The sequence below is a fragment of the Schistosoma mansoni genome, chromosome 1, assembly GCF_000237925.1.
Source record: "Schistosoma mansoni strain Puerto Rico chromosome 1, complete genome".
Classification (NCBI taxonomy): Eukaryota; Metazoa; Platyhelminthes; class Trematoda; order Strigeidida; family Schistosomatidae; genus Schistosoma; species Schistosoma mansoni.
In genome coordinates, this window is record NC_031495.1 from 33,919,582 (window position 1) to 33,936,528 (window position 16,947).

General features: G+C 33.1%; 1 non-coding gene across 1 annotated transcript; it reads right to left on the minus strand.

Moving 5' to 3' along the window:
* Nucleotides 1-10,648: 10,648 nt before the first annotated feature.
* Smp_tRNA_01997_Pseudo_TTG.1.1 lies at nt 10,649-10,717 on the minus strand. Its single transcript has one exon. It is a non-coding gene (tRNA).
* Nucleotides 10,718-16,947: the final 6,230 nt, after the last annotated feature.

The window sequence follows — 16,947 nt, forward strand, 5'->3', positions numbered from 1 at the left end:
TATCAACAAAGAATTTCGAAGGGACATGGAAGATGTGAGAACAAGAAGAGGAGCTGACATAGCTTCATATCACCACCTGGTTGTGGCCAAGATGAGACTGAAGCTTAAGAACACTGGACAACTGGACAAACACACTACAAGGGTCATACAGCCTTCCTCGAGATACTGACAAGCTCAACGAATTCAAGATAGCTCTCACACAAGTCCATCCAAGCTTTACAGGATCTACTGGAAGAACGAGGACACTAGAAGGGGCAGGAGCACTACTCACGTGCAGAGGTCTAACTTCAACGTGTCAGGAGGTTCTTGGTCCTAAGAAGCATCATTATAAGGAATGGATCTCTATGGGAACCATGGACAAGATTCAAGAAAGGAAGAACAAGAAATTAGCAATTAACAACAGTTGAACACATGCAGAGAAAGTCAAAGCACAAGCAGACTACGCAGAGGCCAACAAGGAAGTGAAGAAAATCATTAAAGTCGACAAGCAGAAATAGATGAGAGAACTAGCAACGACGGCGGAAAAAGCTGCAAGAGAAGGGGATATGAAACAACTATATGATACAACGAAGAAACTGGCAGGGAGATATAGCAAACCGGAGAGACCAGTCAAGGACACTAAGTGACTCACACTTTGTTAGTTACTAAATTCCATGTAAAACTCAAAATATTCTTTACTACAATAGAACTTTAAAAAAGATGGACGTGGTATGTAGAGTAAAACAGAAAAGTGAAAAAAGAAATCAAGATTATGGTAACATTGAAACTAGTCGGATTATCAATATTCCAAACTATGTTTAATGTTTAAATTCACTTACTATTGTTTGTTTGAATCTCCCCATTGATGTTTAGGACTGCAACTGGTCAGTCTCTAATTGGCATATGTGCATACTGTGCGTATTGCCTCGATATAGCCTTAATTCATAAGCATTATAAGCAAAGATGAATAGTGGCTAACAGTGAAAGGTACTGGGTTCGAGTCCAAGAGTGAACATCAACCCTGAGATGCAGGTACATCCAGCTGACGAGTCCCAAATAGGACGAAACGCGCTCCGCCACTACCCACCTCTGCTTATATTTAATGTTAATAGTAAATTCTATTTAGCTACAATATTGGTCAATCAAGTATTTCATATTACATTGAAAAATTTCAATATTTAATTTCTCATTGGCTTTCAGTCTAATTAATAGTAGTATTTGTATAAATAGTACTCTATTCTAAAAGTTGAATGGATTAATCAGGAAAAACATTTTTTACGTTTATGCTAATAATGTTATAGTGCACGCAGTGTCAAGGCACCTAGACTAGTGGCTACATTGCAACTTGATCGATAGCATTCGATCAGCACTAAGATAGACTTGACACGTGTGACATTGATCACTACCCAGTGATCAATCAATTGTGATTATATCTCAGTCCTACAGGAGGTTGGTCGCGGCCAGAATAGCTCAGTGGTAACGTCTCTGACTGTGGAGCTGGGTGACACTTGATCGAATCCGTCAGGGAGCACCAGTTCGCTCAACATTACAGGTACACCTTTGCTGACGAGTGTCAAATAGCACGAAATCCGGGTCCAGGGTTTCTTGTTGAGTACCTCCAACCACCATCTTATCAAAACATTTTTTAAGTTTACACTGATAATGTTATCTAGTAAGTTAATAGAAAACTCATGACCAAACTATAAAGAAAAGTATACCAAATTGTTAAAATCATTCTTCTGAAAATCAAAATCTATCGAACCACCACAAAATTGTTAAATTTAAAATTATTTTAGAAAAAATTTTCATTCCAAAATTTTTAATCAAACTATATAGACATAACATGCATTATCTTAGTTACTATGCTAATTCTACCTAATATTATAAATTATATATATGCCGTTTTTTTAATAATTCACTTGTAATTTGGATTCATTCAAACTGTACATTGATCAGATGAATTTATGTATATTACTCAAAAAATTAAACAATTGATACATACATATTAAATAACTATTATTAATTAAGTATTCACGCACTTGTACACGTGCATAATATCCATATATAGATATGATATTAAATAACCCGGTTACTACACCTAAAATTGTTCCCGATACTATGATTTGTATTCATATCTAAATGAAAAAAATGCCTATCATATTTCACCTGGGAATAAGAATCCTATCCAAAAAACAAAAGAATTTTTTTTAAATTTCTGTAAAAAAAGGTTGACCATATGATTCAAATAAAAGTAATATATATTCTTGATCATTGAAATATCGTGCAACAACGATATATATATAGATACATAATGTTAGAACAAAAGAATCTGTAGAAATCTCTACACGTAAATATTACTTGATTGAAAGCTCAGAATTCAATAAATTAAAAAACAAAACAAATACGAGTAACTAAATCTCGTTTGTAATTTCGACTGAAATTATTTCTTTTTTTCTAATAAAATCTACTAACATTATTCTAGGTGTTAATGTTTAACTTCAATCATTCCATGAAATCGAGCGACACATCCACCATTGTCTTCAGTTAGTTACTATCTCATAACAGACTCGGTTGAACTCCACAGGTCACGGCTTCTCACCATAACTCCAGGACATGTCTCTTGAAGTCAGTCATTAGTGAGCACATGATGATTATTATCAGAAGTGGGTTTTGTGAAGATTTTAGTAATTTAATAGTTGCATCCATGAGTCAGTTAAAGCTAGACCAACATGGGATTGATCGAAGTTAGATATCAACACCGTTGGATGCTGACTCGGTGGTCTAGAGGTTAAGCGTTTGTGCGCGAGACCAATAGATCCCGAGTCCGAATCCCGCAGTCGGGATCGTGGATGAGTACTGCTGAGGAATTCCGTGCAAGGACGAAATAGACGTCCGGTGCTTCCAGGTTTCCTATATTGGTTTAGCTCTAATCGACTCATGAATTTAACTATTACATTACTAAAATCCTCTCAAAACCCCCTTCTGATAATAAGTCTAGGTGTTCCTGTTAAATAACTCATATGGAATTTTAATGAAATAAAATAAGATATAATAATTATTATTTTGATTGTTAAATAAATGGAGTTATGTAGGAATATATGAAACAAATATACTATAAGACATTAAATAGGAATAATATATTTGTAAAATCTCAGCGAATGAATTTGAAGTAAATCCAACGTTTCGCCTGGCAATCTGGTCCAACCTTTCAAATATACTATAAATATTTTAACTCAGTAACGGTTAATAATAAAACATTTCATATACATATTCATACGCAGATATGAACTTGTAATTTCAAGTTAGATTTCATTGTGGAAAGATACCAGTTTAGGAAAACATTAAACACTACAGAGTAGAATAGATAACTGTTTTCTATTAGTTTCAGGTCATTTAACAGTACATCTTTAAAACTTTACTCAATTATTCAGTGACTTTTATTTTCTAATAGTTCTACAATCGATATCTGCTTTTGATCAAAATGAACTAAATATTGACAAATCAGTCCTACAGATGTCCAGTAGCAACCCAGAAAGATCAGTAGTAGCGTTCCGACATGTCAAAACAGGTGAGCTGTGTTCGAATACACCAGGTAGTACCAGTTAATTAAGGATCTATTTACCCTTATTTATATGAATGATACACGCTTAGTGTTTAAAATGTATTCTAGATTCTAGGATGATTTAGGAAGTCAATCATTCAAAAAATTTATTTCCAACTTGCTTACTTGCAAAAATGTTTCATAGTCAATCTTTATGTCGTAATGAATTTCAATGAAAGATTATTAGTTATTTGATAGCCTTCATTTCTATTCTTAGTTAGTTATTTATTATATGATAAGTAATTATGATACATCATTTCGATTTAACATTTTGTCTATAAAAGAATAGTTTCAATGTCCAGATAAATAATCCGATATAAAATCCGCTGACCTGTAGTTCCATTCCCTCAAGTCCACAATAATTAACATTTAATTATAGGCAATACGCACAGTATGCACATATGCCATTAAGAGACTGACCAATTGCAGTCCTAAACACCAATCAGAAGATTCAAACAAGTAATACTAAGTGGATTTAAACTTCACCCCATTGCACAACCAAGTGGCTATCAGGACTCAGTAGTTAAGTGGATAACGTGATGTTGTTTGAAGCGAACAGTACTGAGTTCAAGTATCAGAGTGAACATCAACTCTGAGATGTAGGTACATTCAACTGGCAAGTCCCAAATAGGAAGAAACGTGCATCCTGGATTCCACTGCTAGCCACTATCCATCTTTGCTAATAGTTATTCTGTTTCTTTTTACACTAAATTTTTATAGAATAGAACCTCATTAAAAAGATCCCCACTTAAAAAAGAAGAGATGATCAGCTAATCAGTCTATTAGACAATAAAAGCATTCATCTTGACTGTAAATTCCAATCATTACAACATTTATACTAACTAAGTTTTTATGTGTATTTGTCTTTTATTCTGGTGTTTTTACCTTCGAAATCCCATAGTTTCTAGTTAACTGTATTTGGAATCTTTTAAAACAACAGATACATAGCAAAGTTGTTTACAGCTTCCATTTGTATCTAAAAAGAGGAAATTATTTAAAATACTCAGAAGGATTTGCAACTTCTAGACTACACTTGATCAATCTATTTTGGAACAAGGGCAACCTGAAAGCATACTTCAATACTTCTTGTAGGCCAAAGATTGTTTTTTACCGGAAACACTCGTAATACACTTTGCCAACAATTGACAAGTTGATACGTTTTTGAGGGTTTCAGCATAAACGGACATTAACTGAAAAACTATTGAAATCAGAGGATACTGAATAATTACTTTATATTAATTTACAGACATTCACATTCAAGAACCCTCATGGACTACTAGGCATAGAGCTTTATCATGATAACTAGGATGTTACTGACCATCCCAGTTGATATCCAACATAGTATATCTAAAAAGTCAACTGATTTATAACATAATGTAATTCTCATCAACCTTTATCAATGAGTTACTTTCTCATTTTATTAATTGTATACATCCATTTGTAATATAGATTGAAACATTGATCAATCTAATTCAATTAACAAAATTTGTATCATAGATTTTGTTATAAATATAACTGAATCAAGACTAAATATCGAATAATGACATTAACTATCAGCTAGGGAACTGATTATCAGACTAAAATTTAGTTTTAGTTTCACCATAAAATAATAATTAACAAACAATATTTTATTTGATATATAGATAGATAGATAGATACGATTGACATGAATGTCATCTCTTTGTTACCATTAGTGATAGTGAGATGCATTGAATTGATGAAGTGATCAATATGAGTGCAGCATTGAGAAGCTGAGAGAAGTGGACAGTAGATTTGCCTTAGTATGCGACTGTTGAGTAGTGTGCACGGACGATCACGCACATGCGATTCGAACGGAACACCGTGGATGTGACGCGCGAACACTTAACCTGTAGACAGACCACTGAACCGTCATCCAACAGTGTCAATGTCTAACCTCAACCAATTCACCATGTGTCGCGATCATCTTGCATTGTGTTCGGTGAGTGAGTGGCTCACACCCGACACGGTTCAGCTCCACTGGTCACGGCTACTCACTAGAACACAACTGAGAGAATTCCCTCCCCATGCTAGTCACCAGTGACCCCATGATCATATATATATATATACCGGTATATAATGACCCTCGTCAATATCAAGTTTATCAATACCTTTAAAGTAATGTTGCCGTTCACATTGTACTTTCGTAAATGATCATACGAATAAAAGATCTTGATACAATTCTCTGGAAAACTAATTTATTGAGCTGTAAACATCAATACTGACTAATCGATATAAAACACTACTATTGTAGTGAACAAGAACACTGGTGGGGTCAATCGAATGTATTTTAGCACATTACAGAATATCTCATTAAAATATGAGGACCATATAGTCTCCGATTATAATTGTTCATGCATTTTCGTACCGATTGCGTTTCGTTTCCGTTCTCTCCTTATCGATCTTCTACTGAAATACATTCAATGCCCGACCATCACCATACACTACTTATATGGATATCAGTAACCCACACCACACTATAATGTGAAGCGATGAGTACTAAATTCAACTCCTCATAACAAAATAAAACAAAATGGAGTGTAAGAAAAGTCAAGTGTAAATTACACTGAAATCTTGTCAATATACAAAATATCAGTAAGTCAAGAAGACTGGACCAAATGATAGCATAATAGAGTTACTTCAAATACCCAAAAAACCTTCAGAAACAGATAAGATCCTGTTGATGAATTATGGTTATTGGTGTTAACTTTAAATGAACTAATTTGTTTAACAATTGAATAGTTAGGTCAATATGAGAAACTTATTTGCGCATACTCTCATTTTCTTCAACTACTAGGAGTGATTACAAATATAGAAAGTTCATAATGTATATATAATCCTGATAGTTTCTAGTAAAAATTAACTATATTGACAATCTTAAACCAGCCGATCAGTTTCAAGAGAGTGAATTTTAAAATTATGCATGAATTACAGAACCCATTCGTGGGTAGCCTGTCACATAAAACCATAGTTTTGAATAAATTTCGTATTTTGGTTGATTTGGAAGAAGAAAAGGCAGCGAAGCATTTACAGAACACTGTATTATTGAAGAATAACTCATTATGTAATTGTGAGTTGTAAATTACTTGTAGAGGTTAGAGCATCAGAGAAGAGGTATGAGATACCTTTTACTAAATCTAATCTCACACTACAACGTATTATTGTATTGGTAATTGAATAGAAAGTAGAGCTAAGTGTAACCACTGATGCAGCAGTAGCAGACGCAAGTAAAATGCTAACAGTATAAAGGTATGTATATTGCTAAGGAATGTGTTCCAGAATATTAATGAGGTTGGCAGCGTAGGGAGAATTGTGAAGATCGAAGAAACAATTATTTGAAAAAAAAATTCAAAGGGGATTGGGTGAACAGTCTTCTTTCAGTTTAATTAGTAGGTATTTGAGATAAGGGATGCAACGTTACAGAAAGATTATTTCTAGTGGATTCCAAGTAGTACGACATCAACTCCCCCATTTACGATAAAGCTGTATGTCTCACTTGGGATAATAAGATCCATCTAGTGGTCATTCAATGATAAAATTTTATGAACCTTAGGACATGTGCATACAATAACAGTGTTGAAGCTATATGGTCATGATCTAAAGAACCAACGTCGACCATATCAATGCTTCAGAGAAGAAATCGTTTTGATCATACTTACCATGATCCCCATTCTGATGAACTCATTAATAGTTTCAAGAAATTCATTGTTCACATTAAAACTCTATATCCATTACAATTTTCTTAATTTTCGCAGTACATAAATCATTTACACAATTTGTATTCTGATTGACTAATAACTGTTTGAAATTTCACAAGACCACTCAACGGTGTCAGTATAGTTTAGTTCCATCTAGTTTCCTCTTACTTATAATGTATTATCTTAAAAGTAACGAGGAATTACTGAAAATGTCTAGATTTATTATCACTCATTATCATCTTAGTATATTTTCAAGTTTTATAGAATAATCATTTGATAATGATATGATTGAGTAATATTTAATAAAATTAAACAAATGTTTCCCTTTATAGACTGACAACTATCCTTTTATAATGGATCGTAATAAGAACTTGTAACGTTCAAACGACACATAGCACAACCGAGATTTCTATGTATACTCTCCATACTTTTTCTGTTATGTAATCATACATGAACGCATTTAACCGGAAACAAGTGAGAAGAAAACACAGAAAGTGGTAAATTTATTTACTGTGGAAAAAAAACCTACAAAAACCTTGTCGCAAAATACTAGTTTTTATTAAACTTATGTTTTAAATAAACAACACTCATTATTGATTGGTCAATAACTTATTACGTGGAAGCAATTAACTAATGTTCTGTGTTTTAAGTGACCAGTGGAGTTCAACTGGGTCTGTTGTGAGATACTAGCTCCCTGAAGACAATGGTGGATGTGTCGCTCAATTTCGTGGATTGGTTGAAGTTAGTCATTAACACTGTTGGATACCGGATCAATTGTCTAGATGTTAAGCGTTTGCGCACGAGACTGATTGGTTCCGGGTTTGAATCTCGCGAGGCGAGATCGTGGATACGCACTGCTGAGGAGTCCCACAACAGGAAGAAACAATAAACACTTTTACATTTCAGTGGAAATAAATTAAAATAAATATTTGATGTAAATAACAAACTGAATTGAAATTAATCAATTATAATTGTTATCATAAGATGGTGGTTCGAGGTACTCAATAGGAAACCCTGGACCTAGGTTTCATGCTACTTGGCACTCATCAGCAAGGTGAACCCAATGATCAAACAATTGTAAATATATGTAGTTTCGGTTACTATATTAAGCCCATATACTTTATTCTAGCTTCTGGACGGGCCAGTTTATCCATTCTTCTTGAGTCACGTTTTGATCTTGTTAGTTATTCACTTATGAACCTTGACTGTTTTATATGAGCGTATTTTTGTGCACTTCTTATCTCATTCATCACATGTCTGTAACTTATTTTTATCTGGCTATAAATATTGACTAGTGCTTGATTATAGGGAGTCGGCTCACATGCCATCTCCACTGCACGTCAATTCATTTCACTCTTTTCTCCGCTCGTTTGTCCGTATCAACGATTGTATGAAGTATACGTATTTGAAATTCATTCTCGTACTTGACTTATTTAATTCCGTTATTCTCCAACGCGATTTGAGTCGATGAAATATACGACGATAGCCAATATGTGTATTTCGACGACAATCCGCATGCAATCCGATTGGAGTGAGACAACAAGCTACTAAAACATCTCAGTCCTACAGGAGGTCGGTCGCGGCCCGGATAGCCCATTGTTAACGTCTCCGACTATGAAGCTGGGTGACACGGGATCGAATCTGTCGGGGAGCATCAGTTCCCTCAAGATTACAGGTACACCTTGCTGACGAGTGTTAATTAGCATGAAACCTAGGTCCAGGGTTTCTTATTGACCACCTCCAACCACCATCTTATCTCAACATAGTGCACGCAATGTCGAGTCACCTAGATTGATGGCCACATTGTAACTTGGTCGATAAGATTCCATCTGCATTAAGAAGGACCTGACACACATGACATTGATCACCACACAGTGATCAATCAGTTGTACATAATTGATATCAATTATTTTAATCCATTTTAAATAGATAGAAAAGTTTCCAAATATTCGGTAAATAGTCTAAACTTAATATTTATTTACTTTACAAAATAATTATAACTTACAGAATAAGTAATGAAAAATGCATTTAAATATATATAAATTTGATCGTTCGAATAGTTGGATGATTAGATGTAAACTAGGTGGTCTAATGGTGAGACATCCTCCGCGAAATCCCAAGCTCTTAGTTTTTACCATCCTTATAATCATGGTTGTACATTTTAAATGAGTCTCATAGTAGGACAAAGGAGACATCTAAAACACTTTGCCCTTCAGTGGTACGCTAAATAGTCTCAATACATGAAAAATATCATTTACAGATTGAGTCTTTACTTTCTTCCAGTGAGTAACTTTACCCTATTGATTAAATAAAGTAGTCGACCAAAATGTTCATAATATGCCTCATTGTTTTACTCTTGTTTTTTTCTAATTTTAGAGGTAACAATTAATTAGTGAGAAGTGATTCATGGGTATTTAACATCAGATAAGATCATAAAGGCGTATCGTTGAGAACTTAATATTAAAGAAATTTTACACTATGATCTTAGTATCACTTACCTTTCCTATATCTTATCGGACTACTTCTGATCGTCTGACTATCTTTTCAACTTAATATTATACTTCGATCAGATTTTTAATTTCAACTAAAATTATGCACATACCAATTGAGAAAATATAAATTACTGAGTAAAAGTAACTGATAAGGGAAGTTCCCACAAATTAAAGTTGATTTTTGTCACGATTTGATGTCAACCTAATGATCCTAGATATTATTCTGTAAAAATAGACTATAGGCGTCTTAGAATGGGATAAAATGCGATATCATGTTTGAATTTAGTATGATATGTATTCAGTATATCATTTTTAATTTAATGTGGTCTATGTAAAACACTTAATTTAGAAGGATTTCTGTTTAACATAATATCTACCAGCAATTGTATTAATTCCGTGAGACATTAGCTCAGTGTAGCACATGTTCGCATAATCCCAATATAAAGTCTAGTTATATTACCACTATCTTAGTTTTGTATGATATTCCTTCCTTATTCAACAAATGTTGGTAAAATATGAATGTAAATAATTGTAATTGGTTTAGTAAGTCATCAAAGTGTTAATTAGAGACTGAATAAAGTGTTCATCTGACATCAGTTTTGGTCTTCATTGTGTCATGACAACAGTTTCGCTTAAGTTCACTTAGTATTGTTTGTTTGGATCTTCCAATTGATGTTTAGGACTGCAACTGGTCAGTCTCTAATTGGCATATATGCATACTGTGCGTATTGCCTCGATATAGCCTTAATTCATAAGCGTTGTAAGTAGAGATGGATAGTGGCTAGCAGTGGAATCCAGGACGAGCGTTTCGTCTTATTTATGACTCGTCAGCCGGATGTGCCTGCATCTCAGAGTTGATGTTCACTCTGGGACTCGAACCCAGTACCTTTCGCTTCAAACGCCATCGCGTTATCCGCTTAGCTACTGAATTTTCATAGTTGCAACAGTATGTTATCAAGAATTCCTAAATTAAACGGTAGAAGTTTTCTAATTCTCCCTATTTCTTATTGAGTTCTTCCCCCCCTCCTTAATATTAATCTCTAATGAAAAATAGTTCCATTTTAGAAAAAAAAGAAACATCTTTCCAAAAAAACAACATTCTTCACTGAAAAAAATACGAACAAATCTAACAAATACTCATTGTTACATTATTCTGTTCTACATTGAATTTCATTTTGTATATTAAATTGTTTAAATTCAAAATTCTACTCAAACAAACACCGTTTTTTCTCCTTCAATTTTAGTTTAAAACTTATAAAATGGTTCGTTCTTATTTTCCGTTTTTGTTTTCTTCTTCTAATCCCGTTTCGTCCTATTGTGGAACTCCTCGACATAAATGAAGAAAAATATGATAATAAACATCTTCATATATATATATATCCTTGTAAAAGCTTGGACCAGATTGCCAGGCGAAACGTTGGATTTACTTCAAACTCATTCGCTCAGGTTTTACAAATATATTATTCCTCGGGGCGCTCAAATACTGTGAAACTATTCGCTCTAATTTAGACGAAAGTTCTTATAAATATCTTCATACTTTTTTTATTATTTCTCTCTTTCATCTTTTAACCAAGTAAAAATCAAGTTAAATACTTTCAATGATACTATTACTAATAATATATAAGTAGTATTATATTCATTTATATAATTATTACTCTTTATTTTATATTCATGTTTTTAACAAAGTAAAGATGGAAAGTACAACGAGTAAGTAAAAACAATAAAAGAAATTTAATGATAGTTCAACCTTTCTTCTTCTTTTTTTTTCTTTCTTTTCATCTTTTCCCCCTTTTTTTTCTTTTCCTTTTCATAGAAGTTTGGTTTTTATCTTTTTTTTTACATTTTTATTGACCTTACTGGACACGTGCTTTTTCTATCTATTAACATCATATTCTACTCATGTATCCTGTTCATTACCTTTTTTTGTTCCCTTACTGATTTAATAATAATAGTTTCATTGATCTTATAAATAAAAAGGTAAATGTGTATGTATATGAGAGAATGAGCAAGTGAATAATGTATCTCAATGTATATATGATATTAGTTAAAACAAAACTTTTAGTAAAAAAAACTATATATGGAATGTATACAACTATGTGAAACTATACATCTCACATTTAATAGAAAGAATACATCAATAGCATTTATACGCTTACACACACACAAAATGAGTCCATTAAATCAAAACTCCGGTTTATTATTATCATTGCCGTCATCACTATTATTATTATTATTATTATTATTACAATGCTTATCCGTTTTTTTTTAAAAATAGAGCAAAGAGATACCCTGATTTATTAACATACGTTAATAACAAAATGGTGTATACGGTTGAAACTTTTCCACCTTCAGAATAATAATCTACATCCATGAACATTAGTAGGTATATATATATACATTAATGTACCCTTAATATTCAATAGGAACTTTTAAATGAAATCAATGACCAAATAGATGAACCAATAAAACCAATGAAATAATCAGTAAATTAAAAACCAAAATTTAGCTCAAATAATAAATTTAATTTATTATTATTATTATTATTATTATTTAGTATTATAATCATGTTTTTTTTTAATGTTTGTATCTAGTTTAGATGTTTCTCTATCCAACTTTTACTCTATGGAGCCATACTGAATGAAAATAAATTTATTTCGATAAGTAAAGTATGTAATAGAATGTATACGTCATTTAACATACCTATCCACACCCCTCACACACACACACAAACACACATGGAGAGAAAAAATCACTGTAAATAAGAATATGAACATGAACATCAAATTTTTAGGGATTTGATATTTCGATTTTTTCTAACTAAACATTAATATTAAACAACATTACAATGTATATTTACTAAACTATGTCATTAAAATATTATACAATTACCGTTAGCTACAGAATAATTTCAGGCTAATTATATTTGTATCACTAGAAAATTCAGAAGGTCAATGGAAGACATGAAAAACATGAGAGAGAGAGGAGCTGACATAGCTTCACATCCCTATCTGGTAGTTGACACGATCAAACTGATGCTAAGAAAGCAATGGACAATTAGCGAAACACTATCACACAAGTTTAATACAGACTTCATTCGATATATTGAAAAACACAACGAATTCAAGATACCTCTCAACAACAGGTTCCAAGCCTAACAGGATCTCCTGAAAGAACAAGGGACTACGATAGATGACAACTGAAAAAAGATAAAAGAAGCACTAACTTCAACGTGTCATGAGGTGCTGGGACACAACAAGCATCATCATAAGGAATGGATCTCTATCGAAACCCTAGACAAGATTCAAGGAAAGAAGAATTAGATAGCAATTAACAACGGCCGAACAAGAGCAGAGTAATTCAAGGAACAAGCTGAGCAAACGGAAGTGAACAAGCAAGTGAAAAAAAGCATGAGAGCTGACAATCAGAAATATGAAGGAAACCTAGCAACAACAGTAGAAAAGCTGCAAGAGAAGGAAATATCAAACAACTATATGATATAACGAAGAAACTGGTAGGGAAATATAGTGAACCAGAGAGACTTGTGGTCAAGGACAAAGAAGGCAAGACAATCACCAAGATTCAAGAACAGAATAACAGATGGATAGAACACTTGGAGAAACTCTTGAACAGACCAGCTCCATTGAACCCACCCAACATCGAAGCACCACACAAAGACCTACCTATAGATATCACTCCACCAACGATCGAAGAAATCAGGATGATTGGTCATCAGACAAATCAAGAGTGGGAAAGCAGCAGTTGGACCACACAATATACCAGCTGAAGCAGTGAAGTCAGACATTGAAGTAACAGCAAACATGCTTCACCTTCTATTCAGGAAGATTCGGGAGGAGGAACAAGTGCCACTGTCAGACTGGAAAGAAGGACACCTCATCAAGATGCCAAAGAAAGATCTCAGCAAATGTGAGAACTACAGAGGCATCACACTACCATCGGTGCCAGGAAATGTCTTCCGCAGGGTGCTGTTGAACCGGACGAAGTATTCAGTAGACACTCAGCTTCTAAATCAACAGACTGGATTCCGTAAGCATCAATTGTGTACAGACAAAATCGTGATAATATGGATCATTGTTAGGGAATCATGAATGCATACTGCTGAGACATCACAAATTGAAACTAAGTAGTTGTTTAAAGATCCTTAGTTCTCATCAGCATTGAACTTGGCATTAGTTTATGATGACATTATTAAAATATCAAACAGTTATCACTTGAACAGTTGTTCAAATATTCAGATTGAATTATATCCATATTTAACGTATACACATATTATAAAATACGTTAATATATTATGATTACTAGTTATTACATTTTGTTTAACAAGAAGTGTTCATTACAGTAATATATAAACATATGTTAAACTTCCAATCGGCTACAATTGTTCGGTATTAAACTCTATACTGGTTGAATGACCTTATAACTCGCTATGAAAATTAAAGAACATATGTGAGACATTACATATATTCCTACTGATCATAATTAAAAGCCTCCAACTATTGACTTATTATTGAGCTATGAAAACAAAACAGCAGTAACATCTGAGTGAAAATCTAATTAAAAAAAAAAGAAATCTATTTGGTTTTATTTCACATCACACTAGAAAAGTGATTAAATAAAACTCTTACATAATCGCTAGAAATTCTATAAATAGTTAAACATTATCAAAATAATTACAATCCAACAGCCTAAAAAATCAAGATAAATAACTTATCAGTATCGGTCTGTGAGTAGGAGAATTTGGTTATTTTGAAAAAGGGAAAAGATACACATGATTATGTTGCTTGAACACTGATAAAATTGTAAATAAACATTGCAGTAAAACTAAAATTAATTCATATGCCCACTTGGTGCTGTTTACGTGAATCTTCCCATTGATGTTTAGGACTGTAATTTATCAATCTCTTATTACTGTATGTGCATACTGTGAGTATTGCCTTGATATTGCCTTAAATCACAAGCATTATAAGCAAAGATGGATAGTGGCTAGCAGTGGAATCCAGGACGCGCGTTTTGTCCTATTTGAGTGGCACATCCAGCTGATGAGTCCCAAATATATCTTTTTAATATTGGATTTGAATAACATCACAGTTTGGTTAGTTTCAGTTTTTAATTGAAACAGAACACTTGAGGGAAATATGATTCATATAATATATATATATATATATATATATATATAACTCTTGCAGTAATCGAATGTTTTGTTTGAGATATTGGCCGATCAGAATGATCACTTAATGAAAGAAAGCACAATTAAAACTTGAGTTGATAGTTTTTAAGTTTTCTTGAGATAACCATGAAAGTATTTAGTCCTAAGGGATGGGAAAAGTAATACATACTTTCATCAAAACTACTAATTAAAATATTGGGAAAGGTGTTGGAAGTGTATAAGACATACATGATGGGAATCACCAAACTACATCACGAGTCAAGCCCTAACTTGGAATCCTGAAGGAAAACAGAAAATAGGGGGACCGAAGAACACACTGCTCTAAGAATTGGAAGCAGACATGAAAAGGATCAATAGCAACTGGAAAGGACTGCCCAGGACATGATTGGATGGAGAGTGCTTGTGGGTGGCTTGTGCTCCTTTAGAAGGAGTGTTAGGCGTAAGTAAGCAAGTAATTAAAATATTGATTACTTACAAATGGTCATCAGTTATACTACGACACAACTAAATTAAATTATTTACATTCTTATTTGTGCTACAGATTTAAATATTTTTCAGTAATGTTCCAGACGGTCAATGGATGATAAAATCTGCTTAGTTCTAAAGACGAATATCACAACAAAATTAGATTTTGTTAAAAAAGAGAGATATTAAGATACGTCTTCGGTGTGACAGCGCTAGAAACTGTCCACCTATATGATTACAGTTTTGATAAGCGGAATTGAATACAGAATAACAAATTACATAAAAAATATTTTATCATAATTTATATTAATAAAGTGGAACTTGAAAGTTTATACTTACCTTAATACTGCTGGGAACTTCAAAACAATCCAAAGCAACAAAATGTTAAAGATGATTAACTCTTAATATATTCTCATGGACTAAATAAGAAAGAGAAAGTTTTAAAATCAGCCTATCCTTTTGTTCCCATTAGGATAAAGATTCTCCTAAATTGAAAGGGAACAACGGGTAGTTTTGTTTAAATTTATTTTCGAAGTTCTTTATAGACCATCACTTGATTGAATCCCAAATTGTATTTTATCGACAACTGGTAATTGAATTTCAAAATCTAGAAACGAAGAAACAAAAAAATTACAACTCATAACTTGAAAATTGATAAAAATTAAATATTATTAAGTGATACATACATAGTTTTAGTAGATTAAACATTACTGAATGATCATTATTCGACTCAATTCCTATGAAAGTTTACCCCTAATATCTCTACTACTAACAAGTAATACATTGATTAATATCAAAATAATGTACACTGTTGATTTCACTTAACATGATTCATAAGATTTGATTAGATAACGTCAGCAATTATGATGTAATAATACTTGAATAAAGACTAAACTCGTCTAAGCAGTGGCAACCAATACAGCTAATCCCTACATATATGAAGTCACAATATACTAATGGAATTAAAACTTTCTTTTGGTGTACATATAGTTAAGTCAAAGATGAAGATCCGAAAAATAAGTGAAAATCTCTTATCCTCAAAAGCTGAATGGCAAAATATAAAAAATCAAGATTTATATATATTTTTAGAGGGGGGTCTTGTGAAGATTTTAGTAATTTTATATAGTTGAGATCATGAGTCAATTGAAGCTAAACCATCATGGGAAACCTGGATGAACTGGATGGCCGTTTCGTCCCATTGTGGGACTCCTCAGCAGTGCGCATCCACGATCCCGTCTCGCCAGATTCGAACACAGGACCTATCGGTCTCACGCGCAAACGCTTAACCTCTAGATCACTGAGATGACGTCCAAGGGTGTTAATGTCTAACTTCAACTAATCCACGAAATTGAGCAAAAATTCACCAATTGTCTTCAGTGAGTTGATATCTCCCAACAGACCTGGTTGAACTCCACTGGTTACTGCTTCTCACTAAAACTCCAGGAAATACCTCATGGAGCCAGTCACTAGTGAGCACATGATGATTATTATCCGAAGGGGGTTTTGTGG